This window comes from Schistocerca serialis, chromosome 8 (assembly GCF_023864345.2).
Source record: "Schistocerca serialis cubense isolate TAMUIC-IGC-003099 chromosome 8, iqSchSeri2.2, whole genome shotgun sequence".
NCBI lineage: Eukaryota > Metazoa > Arthropoda > Insecta > Orthoptera > Acrididae > Schistocerca > Schistocerca serialis.
Genome location: NC_064645.1, coordinates 192,890,977 through 192,909,214, shown reverse-complemented (window position 1 = coordinate 192,909,214; position 18,238 = coordinate 192,890,977).

Below are 18,238 nucleotides of genomic sequence, written 5' to 3'. Positions count from 1 at the left end.
CAGCACAGCAAATTGTTCGAATGACTGAGGTTTAAACTGTCAGCACAGCTATGTCCTCAGCACTGGCTCCCTCTCCAGACTGGAGTCTGAATCAGGAGACCATGTAAGGTGTCAGGCAAATCCAACACCTTCCATGAAAACCCTGACATTATAAGCAAATCCAGCAGTATGTCACATAGCTCCGAATAAATCGTGACATTAAATTAACCAAAGTAATACGAGTAACGAGTGAGCAAATGGAATGCCACAGACTAATACAAGAATGCCTAAATGCATGTCATACGTTCCCACCGTGAGACAGACGCAGTTCCGAGGGAAGAAATGAGAACAGAAGCCGAGAGCAGAACCCTGTTAAGCTAGAAGGCCCTACGACAAGGGACGGACACCCACGTCGCCAGCCAACCACCAGGACCACACCCAGCCCATGTTGAAAGATAGAGCCCTCCATAAGAACAGTACAGATCTTACGATAACACTAAAAGGGCCACACCAGTTGCAACTTTTAGCGTGAGACTTTTTCGCGTCTTCGTTACGTTGCAAACGTTAAAAACATTGGCCCACCACGAAAAGTATAACGTTTCTCATTGGATAGAGAGAATTTTTGTAGACGGAGCTTAAGGTTAACATTGAGACCCTGATTGGTCAGATGAAAACACAACCAGATAGTTTTTTTTAAACCAACTTCGGTAAATTGTAGTAAGGATAAGTTAGAAAGGGTTGCTTCCGAGACGGCGAGCTGTATGGAGCTGCGTCGCCGCCGCCCTCTGACGCTGTGTAACCAACGACAAGGTAATGAACGCACGCGATGCCGAATCTTTGAGCGCGTAAGGCTTCACTCAGAACTGCAGAAGTCTCATCTGTTACATCCCCGTTTTGCGTAATACTAGTGTCGATCATCAATTAAAGCTCATGGTATTCACATTTGCTACGTGAAGTAAAAATCTGAAACGCGATGATTTTTCTGTTATATAATAATTGAGAAGCCACATCAGCCACTGTACTTCACGACAAGTTAAATAAGTAATTAAAGATAATTGAGGGTCTCTGTAGACCACTTTGATAGTTTTATCTTTTATGAAACTTAACTTAAATCGAGATTATAGATGTGATATGGCATAGGTCATCCTTCGATCCATTGTATAACTTGGAAACCCATTCAGGGAATATTCGTCCACATTTTTGTTAAACACAGTTGGTTTTTATCATCCTGTATTAAAATATATCCTTTTGTCAATAGTGCAAGTTATAAGCAATGTTTTGCGAGTAGAATAAAAATTCCAATGGTAAACTTAATTGCTTTTTCGACGTCATTTTACCAGCTAACTAAAAATAGGAAAGCCTTGAACCCCTTGCACTAAATTTAGTTAGTATTAAGATTCTTTTACAGGGAGTGCAGCGGAGCTGACGTTGAAATCATTAAGGATTTGATTATATCATCGCTAGTCTGAACTCTTCTGAACTCTACATGGCATGTGTGGTCTGGCGTCTCCTTACCGGCAACTGGTCCCAGGTTCAAACTAGTCAATTCCCTAACAAACACGCTCAGAGCGTCGTTACGTGAAAGTGGTAGGGAGACACGACTTAGAACAAACAGAATCCACGCAGAATGTTAGAACCATGTTTCGCCATTTCTCATATTAAGATTGCCCTTACCAGAGCAAATGGTCCGAGGCGATTGACGTCTAAACTGTCGGTACAGCTTCGTCCTCACCATAGTAGCCACAGTCAAGACCAATGCTAGTGCAAAATATAGGTCAGAACGAGTGTCCCAATTGCAATGCACTCATGAGAAGAGTTAATGCCAGAATCCTCTCCAGACCAGAGCCTGAAACAGAAGTCGAAGTTTCTCCACTCCTCACATACATCAAACCTCTGTAAACTCTAAAATAGCACTCACGCAACCACCACCACAAGGGTTTTGTTCCAATCACAAGACTCCACGAGCTCCACATCTCGCCTCTGACTCGTCTGCTCTACCCGTCAGTCAATCCCAATCAAAGTTAATAGTAATCATCTATTTTCTGTTGAAGCAACCAATCTCTGGTACGTAAATACCTGTGCAGAGAGAAGAAAACCTCGTGCTCCTGTCTTTCTTTCCCATGGCCACTTTGGACAGCATGTTTTGGGTTCCCATTTAGCCCCAAAGAGAAGAACTCATTCATCACAGAGATCACTATCTGGACAGGCCAAAAGTGCAGCCTGTCGGACCAGGGGCCTCGCCTAAGCTAAGGCAAATGCCTTTGCATACCAACGTATACCATTTCAGAGCCGCCATAAATGTTGCGTTACATTCTAAATTGTAGCGATAACCGGAGTCTTCCCAACAGTGGGCACAGGCTTGACACCACCTGACAGCTTCCTCAAGAGCATCTGGACCATGGTGAAAGTGGAAACTTGCGAATTTTTATGTCTGCCATATCTCTTCATAAATGGTATTTACAAACTGCCAAAAGGCCTTGGCTGGCTGATCTATATTTCTCTTGCATCCCTATCCCTGCCAGAGCATTCTGTCCCCAGTACGTGTTTCGAGTTGTTCCTTCCTGTAACAGCTGCACACGGCTTCCAAGATCGTCCAGTGCAAGATTTATTGTTAAATGACCAAATTGCTTGCCTGCTCTCAACTCCATAAAACACCATTCGTCGGAGAGCCACAATAAAAATCTAGCAGGTATTAACCATGTAAATACTCGCATCAGCGCTTGCCCATGTTGATCACTTCCTGTCACATCACAAAAGTGACGTCTCCGGTGTAAAATCTATATTAAAGAGTAGCCTCAACTACCAAAACAGGCGATGTTAAAAATGTTATCCGAAAGTAATCCTTTCGCATATATTACCATGTTGTCAAAGCGCTGTTGACATGAGCAGTGTAGTAACGAATTCAGCACGGAGTTACTGCAACTAACGTGGTTTTACTTTTAGTTAGTGACTGGAAACTGTGTGTGTGTGTGTGTGTGTGTGTGTGTGTGTGTGTGCCAAAGCCTCTCGCTAACGATGTGAAAGTTAGTACCTTTATGTTCTAATTATATTGACTGCTAGATTGCCTTTGCAACCTACGTTCAAACACTAACGTAATTGTGCAAAGTATTCTCGATGTATGTGTCGCCAATTAATCTAAACCTCATCTGACTGTCTGTAAACCAATTTAATGAGTGATTATCAGTAATATTCACAATGTTTTTGTCATGAAACACATACAACAGCTAACTCCTGCATAACAAAAATGAGGCGCTGTTATAAAATACATGTACTCAATTTATGTGAAATTTTGTGGATGAAAATGGTTCTAATATTCTCTGAAAGATTTATGTGAGCCTGACAGTAGTTCCTCACCCGGCAACGGATAACTCAGCTTTGCTGTGTCTGCACTGCAAAAATGATCATCTGAATGGTTAAACGTAATACATCACTGTGTGACAAGTTGCTTCTTATCTTATTAATTAAGCTGCTGTAGCAAGTGGCTTTTTTTTCTACTTTCAAAATCACTCTTCACCCAACGGTGCTAAGCTTGACAGTGCAACTTTTTACCAAACACATTTTTCATTTAAGCAGCGAGGATAAGCTTCATCGAAATGTTGCCTAAATAAATAAGAGGATATTTTGCATTTAGAATGAAACCTTTTGGTAACACAAAAGAACCAGAACTAATGTGGAGCCCGGTCGGTGTGGCCGAGCGGTTAAAGGCGCTTCAGTCTGGAACTGCCCGCTCGCTACGGTCGCAGGTTCGAATCCTGCCTCGAGCATGGATGTGTGTGATGTCCTTAGGTTAGTTAGTTTTAAGTAGTTCTAAGTTCTAGGGGACTGATGACCTTAGATGTTAAGTCCCATAGTGCTCAGAGCCAACTAATGTGGACTACACTCCTGTCTTAAAATTATCCCCTCAGCATTATCGTAGAACATACTGAGTCACCAAACAGACACTTTTTACATCATATAAAATTTGCTCTTCTAGACGCCTAATCAAATATCTTTAAATTAATCTTGGTGTGAGAAAGTCATTAGATTACTGAACGTATGACTGATGATTTTCCCTGGATACCAACTCATAGATGTTGTTCAGCACGGTGAAATCTTGACCCTACAGTAATTGCTAAATTAGTTCTTGCAGCAACAAGAGTTCAATAGAAATTCCAGCGCCGCCCTGTGTGGCCTTGCTGTTCTAGGCGCTTCATTCTGGAACCGCGTGATCGCTGCGGCCGCAAGTTCGAATCCTGCCTCGGGCTTGGATGTGTGTGGTATCCTTAGGTTAGTTAGGTTTAAGTAGTTCTAAGTTCTAGGGGCTGATGACCAGATAAGTTAAGTCCCGTAGTGCTCAGAGCCATTTGAGACAACAGAAATTCTCTTTTCTTTCGAATGAGATGTCTCTCTATGCAAACATGTCACATCAACCTCTATCCCTAATCACTCGTCATGGAACATCCATAAAAATTATAAACTCGAATTTATAAATGTTCCACATCTCCTCTTAAACCACTGGACCGATTTAAAGCAAACGTGGTACGCGTAGCATTTACTCACTGGAAAGAATCACTGTGTAGGTAAGAAACAACCACCTATCAAAGGGGTGGGGGCGATTGTGAAAAGTAGTGTAGCTCATAACCCAAGAATACCCATAATTTAGTCTTCAAGTATTTGAGAACGAGAGGATTTAGAGACTCACAACAAGTTTTACACACAATTTTAAACACGTACGAAACTTTTTCTCGCTGACGACTCCCACATTATGACGAGAGAAGAAAAGCTAATCGCTTGCTATATTTTCGCTGTTCATGCAGCAAACTGCCACATGGAACATGACGTATGAATTTCTTACTTCTTTGCTACCAGCTGTATTAGAGACACATCCTGCAGACAGTATTCGCATACACAATGAATGTATCAGAAAATTCACATCATTTTACAACACTTCGTTCAGCAGATATGAGGTAGACACTGAGATGCGTGAAAAATTACTTCATCATATTTCGTTTTTACTAACTCTATTCACAACACTTTTTGATCGCAGTATTCACATCTTCCACTGAATTTACCTAGAAAAGTATCATTGTATGACACATAGTTCAAGAGATATATCATTACTTCCTGAGATGTTAGAAAAAATTGCGGTATCATGGTTGACGTTTTATGTTATTTCTTCTTTGCTACTAACTCCATTTGGCACATTTCGTAGACGGTTGCCACATATGCCTCTGAATGTACCACGAAAAATATTCTACAACACATAGTTCTGGAGGTACGACGATATAGTCATTGAGCTGTGTGAAAATGAAAGTGCAGGGCGAAATTTGCTAGACATAGAGGTGAAGTATGTGTACAAATCAGCGTGAAATATGTTAACTATGTGAGAAACATATCTGATATGTACACTTGCTGGCAAAGCCACGAGTAAACAGCTCATCCTGAAGCACTGGAAAGATTTCAATGAAATTTGATACATATACAGGGTGTTACAAAAAGGTACGGCCAAACTTTCAGGAAACATTCCTCACACACAAAGAAATAAAATATGTTATGTGGACATGTGTCCGGAAACGCTTACTTTCCATGTTAGAGCTCATTTTATTACTTCTCTTCAAATCACATTAATCACGGAATGGAAACACACAGCAAGAGACCGTACCAGCGTGACTTCAAACACTTTGTTACAGGAAATGTCCAAAATGTCCTCCGTTAGCGAGGATACATGCATCCACCCTCCGTCGCATGGAATGCCTGATGCGCTGATGCAGCCCTGGAGAATTGCGTATTGTATCACAGCCGTCCACAATACGAGCACGAAGAGTCTCTACGTTTGGTACCGGGGTTGCATAGACAAGAGCTTTCAAATGCCCCCATAAATGAAAGTCAGGAGGGTTGAGGTCAGGAGAGCGTGGAGGCCATGGAATTGGCCCGCCTCTACTAATCCATCGGTCACCGAATTTGTTGTTGAGAAGCGTGCGAACACTTCGACTGAAATGAGCAGGAGCTCCATCCTACATGAACCACATGTTGTGTCGTACTTGTAAAGGCACATGTTCTAGCAGCACAGGTAGAGTATCCCGTATGAAATCATGATAACGTGCTCCATTGAGCGTAGGTGGAAGAACATACTGACGAAAGTAAAATGAGCTCTAACATGGAAATTAAGCGTTTCCGGACACATGTCCACATAACATCTTTTCTTTATTTGTGTGTGAGGAATGTTTCCTGAAAGTTTGGCCGTACCTTTTTGTAACACCCTGGATATTCGTTGCAATCTGTAGAGAAATAGTGTAGGGGTAAGAACCACCAGCCTTCACTTGGGATGAGGGTGATAATGTGGAGAGAGAAATGAGGATGAGGAGATAGGCACATGTCGAGGGGGGAGAAGGTACAGAAAGCAGGAAGAGAAAATGGACAGAATTAGTGGGAAGGGAGGAATGGAAAGAAGCAAGGGAGGGGGAAATCGCCTGAGAGAAGTTAGAAATGGATAGAGGAGAAACTGGACAGACAAAGGAGAAGATGGTCGGAGACAGGGGGAGGGTGAGATAGACAGATGGGGTAGGAGGCGGTGAACAGACAAAGGGGAAGTAGGAAATGGACGGAAGTAGGGAAAAGGATGAGATCGACAGAGATGGACTGCTAGAGGAGGGAATGGAAATAGAGGGCAGAGAAGGTGATGGACAAGAGGGAAGACGTATAGGGACAGAAGGGGTGGAGCAGATTGACAGAGAGAGGGAAGATGTGGTGATGGACATAGGGGGCAGGAAGAAATGGACAAAGAGTGGGGGATAGGTTGAGGTGGACAGACAGAGAGGGTGGCGGAGATGGAGGGACGCACAGGGAATGAGGAGACATATTAACAGACAATTTCAGAAACCGCATAACCGGTCAACGCCGGACACTTCGCTAGCCTCAATTAAAAATAATCTGTGCGGCACATCCGCATTCCAACTCCTCACTCTACTGTGACACAGTACTCTATCTCGCTCTCTGGCTGACAACTGCTTCCAACTCCATCGCTCACATGAACTCTACTCAACGGTGATACCAACTCTTGTGGCCATGAAATACGTACTACTGATGTGTTCGGTATGCAGAGATGGTTACGGTGGTGAAATTCCCAGTTAAACTGTGAAATAGCAAACAAGTTGCCATTTCAGATGATGTACGCGCCTTTCATAATCATTTCTCCCAATAAAATACAGCTTCCTTAATCATTTCTCTTAATATTTATACATTTCAATACGTCAGATGAGTAAACTACCTGTATGTTCGACTGGGTTCTTTATCCATGACACTGGGTCGTGTTCTTCAAGTATACTTCCGCTAAACGTACTTGCGATGGTTGTTGCCATCTGTCTTCTTCATTCCGCCTTATAATTTTTCCAAAGTACTGAGCTTTTCTTCTTTGTTCTCGTCCAAGTAAAAGTACACATTTCCCGAGCACATCATGTCACTTGTTAGGTTAGGCAACTGGGTCGAATCCTGACAGCCATTTCTTTAAGTTCTCACCGCCATTCTGGGAAACAGTGATGAATGAATGATCTGCAGGTGACTTACTGACGTTTAGTACAATCTGTCTCGGAAGATATGGATATGAGGAACGATTTACTGCTAGTATTCCGGTTCTTGTTCATGTAGGCGATAGCTCTTCCGTTGCCAAACTGGAGCCACGGTATTATAGATACTTGAACTTCCGTCGTGACGGCAAATCATTGTTACATTGGAGCCACAATCAAGTTCAAAACGGAAGGCAGAGTCGTCAATGAAGTACATAACTTAGCACAGGATCATGTTTATCATGATCGTCCACGTACAGATAGAAATGAACTTACTTCCTGGACACGGACTGGTACTGAACCTTCCAGAAATTATAAAGGTTAATAAACAAATAATTGCTGCTAGTTAGATAAGCACTGGCGTTCCATAGTACGCCAGGAAGCGACGTGTCGTGCATAACACTGCATATACGGCAGTTTCAGGCAGTATACGGGGTGTAACTGATATAACTGCAGATTGCTGTATGTGGTAACCTAATATGGACACACATTAGTGTGTTGGTTGTTTTGTCTCTATGTCGAACAGTGAGACGTTTTCTGCTTGGCTGTACCTGGGCTACAATGCGAATGACGCCTGTCAGTACAGACTAACTATTCGGTGTCCGTACATTAACACCTGACCTCCTATCCAGGAGAAAATAATTATTAATGGCACGCTTTTGCCACATGCACTTGGTGGTACAACCCAATAGAAAAATACGGGACTTGTAATTGCATTAGATATTATTCTGCAAGTGATGTAAATAGTGATGTAATGTTATTCGGTACACTGTCCGCACTCAACACTAGAAATGTCTGCACTTAAACCCATTACATCTTATATGGTAATATGCTTGTCACCCAAAATTTTTCTGTGTGCTGGCTAATGGATATTCTTTGAAATCGACCGCAATTAAAGTATAGTAATGTCATTTCTAATCTTTATCAAAGCCCTATATCACAAAAAACACAAATTATTATTTCCATATCTCTGATGAACTGAACTACATTATTGTTATTCTATATTATTGCCAATATTAATTCAAGAGTTACCAAAAAGCATTAAAGTATTTCATGTTGAAAAACAGGTCTGGCAGTTTCAGAATTTTTTTGAAATCATATGTTAGACTTAAGCTAAAATTAAATTTTGTGAGTGGCAGTATTAGAGGTTACTGGACACATTATTCAGAACTTAGTCTTTTAGGTAATTTCGACTACGGAAGCCGCATATTAACTACAAGGAAAACTTTATAGCCAATTCGATAAGCCTCATCTGTGCTTTAATTGCTTCTTTAACTGTCGAGACTGTGTACAGCGAACCGCAGATAGAAATAATGTGGTGTTAATTTTAATGAGCAGCCGTTTATCGCCTAAATCCGAGGGTTAGCTAATGTGATTGCTCTGAAAGGAAAGCTTTCATCTGAGTACACAGATACGTATGTTTCGGTAAGCACACTAGCTTCATTCAGTCCTAGGAATTGTTCACTCTTACTGCCGCCATTCAAAACTCAAACGGTGCTGTGGTAGTTCTCCTTTACTTTCATCTCCCAGCCTATGCGTGCGCATAACAAAAGCGGGGCGCGAGAGGAAAAAGATACCTGCTCCACGTGGCACGTGCATAATTTAATGAAGCGAGCCATTTAGGTAGGGTGGGCTGGGGGTGCGGTCTTCAGCCGGCGTCGTTTTTCATTAGCGTAATGAGAGCCCACCAATGTGGGTGAGGCGCGGAGAACCGCGGCAGCTTCCGTTTCCCTGCACGAATAAAGAAAATATAGATTAATTATTCAGCGTTCATTAGGGCGACATTTGAGAAAGGGGCCGCGAACGCGAGGCTGGCCGGGCGCGCCGGGCCCGGGCGGGGTCGGTTTTTTAGTCGCAGCTCATTAGGAGCGCAGTAACGAAGGCGGGACCCCAGGGCGCGGGTCGAGAGCGCCGCCGCCCGGCGCACACAGGCCGGTAAACAATGGCGCGCCCTCCTGAGCGGAGGAGGCGGCTGCCGGGCTGGCCCCGACTCGCCTGGCCTGGAAGCCCGCGGCTGGACGCCCTTAAAGGGCCGCTACTGCCCCGCGGGCGGGCCGGCTCAAAGGGCTGCCTGTGCTCTTCCGTCTCTCCTCCTCAGCCGCCTCCTGCACTCTGCGTTGTAACTTTGCTTTCAACTTAAATTAAGGAGCAAGTATCATGCATAACTTGACCAAAATGTGGTGGAGTTTACACGTCCGAAACTCAATTAAAGATACATGAAATCTACTGAGATGGCAATAAATTAGCAACAGAAAAATGATTCTGGCACTACATAAATTACAAAATTAGGGGTGACGTGTTCATGACCATTAATTCTTCGGGTTCCAAGCCCATTTGTTACTGACACTGCGTCAACCATTTCTTATGCCATACGGGGTGGTGTACAGGTGAGAAACGACCACTCTTAAACAAAATCAAGTGGATGAACATAAATCTAAAGTTGATTAGTGTAAGGTGGAGAGGGGTTCAATTGGTTCAAATGGCTGTGAGCACTATGGGACTTAACGTCTGAGGTCATCAGTCCCCTAGAACTTAGAACTACTTAAACCTAAGGACATCGCTCACATCCATGCCCGAGGTAGGATTCGAACCTGCGACCGTAGCGGTCGCGCGGTTCCAAACTGTAGTGCCTAGAACCGCTCGGCTACTTCAGCCGACGTGGAGAGGTGGAAAATGTATGGAGCTACGTTGCTAACACGGCAGCCATCTCGGCTGTCAAGCATCCCCAACTCTCTTGTGGATCCCTTATTAGGTACTCCACGTCGACGTCTGCTCGTAGATACGTATCGTCGGTAGTTTTTCCTGTTTTACTTCCCGACGTTACAGCGACGACTCTCCGATGAGGTGCGAGCCTTGTGTTTTGCTATTACTGCGAGTCTTGTAAATATCGCTTTTATTTAGTAATTTTCCCGGGTAATCTTCTCCTCTTTTATGATTAAGACAGCCCGCGCCACTTTTCGGAGGGAGTGGGGACGTTAATGAGTCAAAAATTCATATAAACAGTCCGTATAACAAGTAAACGTTCACTTCAGTGAGCGTGTTCGTTAATGCCTACGCTTTCCGCTAGGTGGTGCTGACTTACTGCTGAATAGCTTTGGTTCCGTAAAACCTTCACTGATTAGTACTAGGTACATGAAATAAGTACAACACTCTTGTATTTCACTTTCACTCTATATTCAAGGATTAAGATGGTGATGGATGATGGTCTATTTAAAAGGTTCCTAGCCTGGAGGAATCTAAAGTCCGAAAACGCCGATATGCACGTGCTCTACGTACAGATTCGTAACTAACGGCACACGACACTTTCAAAAGTCCACACGTTAATATCTGAATACCGGCACCTCTGAATTCACTCGTATCAGCAGATAATTTGAGTTTCTGTCGTCTATATGTCCGTAAAGTTCAAATCTAGCACTAAAGTCCTAAAATCCCCTTAATAATCCGTTGCTACCAACAGTCAGAGATCGTACACTACATCACTTTTAATCTCCGTAATATTTTAACAGTTTATCGTGAATCTTAACACGATAAAGTCCAATCTAATTATTGTCTCGCTGACTGACACGAGTTCCTCGCCATTTAACGAAACAATCAAGGAAAAGAAAGGCGTCAATAATGACGATCAGGCCCTTTTATAAGTTTTTCATCACAAGAGTTTAACGTCACTGCTTCTCCATGACGGAGCTTCCGTGGCTTTGCTATACTTAGACGTTAAACTACTTGCTGACATACTATAATTTTGATCTGCAATTACCGAACTCTGATTCTACACTATTTTCCCCTCTAAAATTTCTTTTCTTAATTTTAAATTATTCTTTCTATAGCTTTTATCACTGTAAACTAAACCGAGGTGTTACAGCTGCCACTCTCAGTTTTCTAATGAAAAATGATTCATGTATCAAACACACAGGGAATTACGCGAGAGAAAAACGGAGCATTTCATTTGAGCATATACTTACTCGATGTGGAGCTATGTGGCAATTTCTGCAGACAAAGGCGAAGGCTGGTGATAATACAAAAGCTACTGGAAGTGCTCGAAGTATTGTCCAGTGTGTTGTTAAGACTGTTGTCATCCGCCTCACCAACTCCTCGCGGAATGCAAACACAAACGTCAGCCGTTTGCTGCCTGAGGTGTGAATGGTTTCTGACGTTCATCACATTTACAGTACCCTGCATAAGTCTCAAAACCGAGCGAGGTGGCGCAGTGGGTAGCACATTGGCCTCCAATTCGGGAGGAAGACGGTTCAAACCCGCGTCCGGACATCTTGTTTAAGTTTTCCGTGATTTATCTAACTCACCTCACTAAAATGCCGGTGCCGGCCGATATGGCCAAGCGCTTCTAGGTGCTTCGGTCTGGAACCGCGCGACCGCTACGGTCGCAGGTTCGAATCCTGCCTCGGGCATAGATGAGTGTGATGTCTTTAGGTTAGTTAGGTCTAAGTAGTTCTAAGTTCTAGGGGACTGAGGACATCAGATGTCAAGTCACACAGTGCTCAAATCCATTTAAACCATTTCCTTTAAAAAAAAAAAAAATGCCAGTATGGTTCATTTGAAAGTTCACGGCTGACTTCTTTCCACATCGTTCCCTTATCCGATGGGACCGATGACTCGCTATTTGGTCCCCTCCCCCAAAGCAATCAACTAACCAACCATGTCTGAACGGATAAAACTCCTCCAGTGGACTTACATCTGGCGAGCGTGGCAACTACGTCACCAGATGTCGGCCACCTACCCATCTCCGGCAGACTAGAAATTCAGGCATGCCTGGGCAGCTAGCCCGTAATGAGGTCGGGCACCGTCATGCTGAAAGAATGTAGGAAATGTCCCGTTCTTAGACAGAAGAGACAGCAGTGCAATTTCGTCTAAGAAACTAAAGAGAATAGACTGCAGTAAGTGTATCCTGAATGAAGCAGTGAGCAACAAAACGAGAACCACATATTGCATAACAAATCACGACTTTCGATGCATCAGGGTTTTGTTTTGGAACGATGGTGTTGCACTTGTGGGCCGCTATGTAATATAAAACAAATAATGTAAAGCTATTACAGAAATTAGGTTTCTCTACAGCTATATTCCGCAAACCACAATAAAGTACCAGTTAGTGTGTTCTTCCCAACAAGTTCATCTGCGCAGTGGTCGTGGGATCATACGGGCTGTAGTTACTCTCCTCTTTGCAGTCTCTATGAGTGCGATGTATAGGTGGTTGCACTATAATCCGCGGTCCCTTTCTGAAACCGATTCTTCAAGCTTATTAAGTAATCTTTCGTGAGATAGTTGGCGCTTATATTCAGATGTCTGCCGATTCAGATCTTCCAAAAGCTCTGAGGCGCTCACAAGTAGGCCAAACAAGTCTGTTTCTGTACTGTTAGCAGAATTTAGCATGAGGCCCACACACCTGAATAATAATCTAGAATCCATCACGATTCTGGTTTATAACTAGTTCCTTTTTGTACACTGCCTGCATTTTCCCTGGATTCTACCACTGAACCAAATTCAGTCACTTGCTATACCTAAGACAGATCTCATGCGATTATTTCATTTCTTCCCTACAAATTGTTTTATCCACATATAAAATTTTTATCACGGTATTGTGCTAGCAGCGCACAGCGTGTGTGTTATTTTGTGGTGCACTTTACATTTCTGGAAATCGAATGTAAGTTGCTAATCTTTCCACCACTTTGAAATATTATCAAAACGCCAGCCGCTGTGGACGAGCAGTTCTAGACGCTTCAGTCCGAAACCGCGATGCTGCTACGGTCGCAGGTTCGAATCCAGCCTCGGGAATGGATGTGTGTGATGTCCTTGGTTTAGTTAGGTTTAAGTAGTTCTTATTCTAGGGGAATGATGACCTCAGATGGGTAGTGCTTAGAGACATTTGAACCATTTTACTATCAAAACCTGATATTATTACGCTGTTTTCCTTCAGACAGTAATGCATTAACATGCGAAGAAGATGTATACCATGAAAAGGCCAGGTGACATAGGAGGATTCCAGTTGGATTCCGAAATCATATACTGGAATGTAAGGCGTACCCAGTAGCTGACAAAGACTCGGATAACAATGTAACGATGAACAGTAGGTTTAAGTTTTAAAAAAATCTGTGTAGAGACAAATGGGATACAGAAATAATGAGCAATAATGAAGTTCTCTAAGGCTGTAAATACTATGATAGTGAGTAGCAGACTAGGCTGCTCAATAGAAAACGAATTTACATATCCGAGAATGGCTATTATAGAAGCTACACAGACAAACAGAGGTACAAGGGAGGTAACTGTGAATAAACCTAAGATAACTGTAGAAATATATCAAGTGATTGGCGAAAGAAGAAACTACAAAAATTTTCAGGGAGCAGAGGAACACAGCAATATAAGTCACTTGGGAATTAGGTGAATAGGAAGGGCAGGAGACCCAAGATTAAGTGGCTGTTAGCAAACCCCGTAGAAGCCGAATAAAAAATGGTTGTCGGAAGGAGTGATTCAGTGTACGGAAAAGTCGAAACAGCCTCTGTGAAAGTAAAAGCGAAAGAATTAACATTATTAATGCAATGGTACGTAGAGTGCTAAACGCAGGGGAGAGAGTGGAAAGCTGGAAAGAGTACAATGAAGCCTCTCTTAGTCGAACAACTTGTCTGTTAAAGTTAAGGAGGGAGAAATGGCAGTCTTTCTCTATACAGGGTGTTCGGAAAGTCCCCTTGCTAACTTCTAGGGCTTGCAGAGGGGAGTGACAGATATACCTTGAACTGAAACCCATTTGAAAACATGTTCGAAACGCTACCACTTTCTACATCTACATCTACATCTACATCCATACTCCGCAAGCCACATGACGGTGTGTGGCCGAGGGTACCCTGAGTACCTCCATCGGTTCTCTCTTCTATTCCAGTCTCGTATTGTTCGTGGAAAGAAGGATTGTCGGTATGCTTCTGTGTGGGCTCTAATCTCTCTGATTTTATCCTCATGGCCTCTTCGCGAGATATACGTAGGAGGGAGCAATATACTGCTTGACTCTTCGGTGAAGGTATGTCCCCGAAACTTTAACAAAAGCCCGTACCGAGCTACTGAGCGTCTCTCCTGCAGAGTCTTCCAGGAGTTTATCTATCATTTCCGTAACGCTTTCGCGATTACTAAATGATCCTGTGACAAAGCGCGCTGTTCTCCGTTGGATCTTCTCTATCTCTTCTATCAACCCTATATGGTACGGATCCCACACTGCTGAGCAGTATTCAAGCAGTGGGCGAACAAGCGTACTGTAACCTACTTCCTTTGTTTTCGGATTGCATTTCCTTAGGATTCTTCCAATGAATCTCAATCTGGCATCTGCTTTACCGACGATCAACTTAATACGATCATTCCGTTTTAAATCACTCCTAATGCGTACTTCCAGATAATTTATGGAATTAACTGCTTCCAGTTGCTGACCTGCTATTTCATAGCTAAATGATAAGGGCTCTATCTTTCTATGTATTCGCAGCACATTACACTTGTCTACATTGAGATTCAATTGCCATTCCCTGCACCATGCGTCAATTCGCTGCAGATCCTGCTGCATTTCAGTACAATTTTCTATTGTTACAACCTCTCGATACACCACAGCATCATCTGCAAAAAGCCTCAGTGAATTTCCGATGTCATCCACAAGGTCATTTATGTATATTGTGAATAGCAACGGTCCTATGACACTCCAGTGCGGCACACCTGAAATCACTCTTACTTCGGAAGACTTCTCTCCATTGAGAATGACATGCTGCGTTCTGTTATCTAGGAACTCTTCAATCCAATCACACAATTGGTCTCATAGTCCATATGCTCTTACTTTGTTCATTAAACGACTGTGGGGATCTGTATCGAAAGCCTTCCGGAAGTCAAGAAACACGGCATCTACCTGTGCACCCGTGTCTATGGCCCTCTGAGTCTCGTGGACGAATAGCGCGAGCTGGGTTTCACACGACCGTCTTTTTCGAAACCCTTGCTGATTCCTACAGAGTAGATTTCTAGTCTCCAGAAAAGTCATTATACTCCAACATAATACGTGCTCCAAAATTCAACAACTGATCAACGTTAGAGATATAGTTCTATAGTTGTGCACATCTGTTCGACGTCCCTTCTTGAAAACGGAGATGACCTGAGCCCTTTTCCAATCCTTTGGAACGCTACGCTCTTCTAGAGACCTACGGTACACCGCTGCAAGAAGGGGGGCTAGTTCCTTCGCGTACTCTGTGTAAAATCGAACTGGTATCCCATCAGGTCCAGCGGCCTTTCCTCTTTTGAGCGATTTTAATTGTTTCTCTATCCCTCTTTCGTCTATTTCGATATCCAACAATTTTTCATCTGTGCGACAATCTAGAGAAGGAACTAAAGTGCAGTCTTCCTCTGTGAAACAGCTTTGGAAAAAGACATTTAGTATTTCGGCCTTTAGTCTGTCATCCCGTGTTTCAGTACCATTTTGGTCACAGAGTGTCTGAACATTTTGTTTGATCCACCTACCGCTTTGACATAAGACCAAAATTTCTTAGGATATTCTGCCAAGTCAGTACATAGAACTTTACTTTCGAATTCATTGAACGTCTCTCGCATAGCCCTCCTCACACTACATTTCGCTTCGCCTAATTTTTGTTTGTCTGCAAGGCTTTGGCTATGTTTATGTTTGCTGTGAAGTTCCCTTAGCTTCCACAGCAGTTTTCTAACTCGGTTGTTGTACCACGGTGCCTCTTTTCCATCTCTTACGATCTCGCTTGGCACATACCCATCTAAAGCATATTGTACGATTGTTTTGAACTTTGTATACTAATCCTCAACACTATCTGTACATGAGACAAAACTTTTGTGTTGAGCCGTCAGGTACTCTGTAATCTCCTTTTTGTCACTTTTGCTAAACAGAAAAATCTTCCTAACGTTTTTACTATTTCTATTTACGGCTGAAATCATCGATGCAGTAACCGCTTTATGATCGCTGATTCCCCGTTCTACGTTAATTGTTTCAAATAGTTCGGGTCTGTTAGTCACCAGAAGGTCTAATATGTTATCGCCACGAGTCGGTTTTCTGTTTAACTGCTCAAGGTAGTTCTCAGATAAAGCACTTAAAAAAATTTCACTGGATTCTTTGTCCCTGCCACCCGTTAAGAACATTTGATTCTCCCAGTCTATATCCGGCAAATTAAAATCTCCACCCAGAACTATAACCTGGTGGGGAAATCTACTCGAAATATTTTCGAAATTATCCTTCAGGTGCTCAGCTACAACAGCTGCTGAGCCAGGGGGCCTATAGAGACATCCAATTACCATGTCTGAGCCTGCTTTAACCGTGACCTTTACCCAAATTATTTCACATTTCGGATCTCCGTCAATTTCCTTCTATACTATTGCATCTCTAATCGCTGTAAACACGCCTTCCCCTTCACTGTCCAGCCAGTCTCTGCGGTTTACACGTTAACTGAGAAGGCTTGACGCAGTACATGACTTGTTTTACAATTCGACTCATTAATAACTAAAGACATTGCTCGTGTACTTGTTGAGGAGTTCTCTTCGACGTGATGCTGTAAGGCCTTTTCGAGTAGGATGTGCGGCGCCTCCTTGGAGCTTCGCAGTCACTCCTTCTAACGGTTTAAGATACCATTTCTGCAAATCGTTGCGTCATCGTGGAGAAAAGCGTATGCGATCGAGTCGTACGTAGTGGAGAACGATCTTGACAAAGCTAACGAGCAACTATTCCATTACCGTGATCTTCCCCATTCAGAAGGATCATGTCGCTGGAAACGCGTACTCAACCATGTTGCTCTAACACTCATAGACACGCGAATGAGGCTCGAAACAGGTCAGAGAGGTAGTACAGATATTACAAGCACTCACTATTCTCTACAAGTCCCAGAAGTTTATACCGGGATTTTCCGAATTCCCTGTACGTCCAAAAGTCAAGTACAGGAAACCTACTGCAATCGCATGTGTCTACATAAACGATACTTCACTGTCAATAGCTGGTGACTGCCAATAACGAGTCTTCGATAATGCCAGCTTATTTCGGCCAGCTTACTTAGGCTCAACTGACTAACGAACACCTAAACAACTGTCGCCGAATTTAAAGTTATCAGATCAATATTTGACGTCGCTGCCGGCCGGGGTGGCCGTGCGGTTCTAGGTGCTACAGTCTGGGACCGCGCGACCGCTACGTTCGCAGGTTCGAATCTTGCCTCGGGCATGGATGTGTTTGATGTCCTTAGGTTAGTTAGGTTAAAGTAGTTCTAAGTTCTAGGGGACTGATGACAGCAGAAGTTAAGTCCCATAGTGCTCAGAGCCATTTGAACTATTTTTTTGACGTGCGACCTTGGAAAAAAGTATTTTGAACTTTGATTCCTCACTTCTTTCTCACCAGTCGAGGCTTTCTTTTTCATGCAGAGAGACAACATCGTGAAAATTATATATTCAAATTTCATGTATTACAAGATTAATTAGTTCTTTTATTAAATTTTGAATCTCTCACTAGAGTTTTGTCTAACCTGTTTAAACTTTATTACAGTCCTTTTGAAATACGTATTTGTGCCTGTAATAAATGTGTAAACCTATTATTGCCTCTGAAACAGGGGAATGTAGCCTACTATCACCGAAATCTGGCCAATTAGCGTAAGTTTCACACGAAAGGCACTTGCAATGTAATTTGGCCATTATATTGTAATGGCAGTTGCCACTTAATAATAAACATCTTTACAAAATTATGATATTTGAGC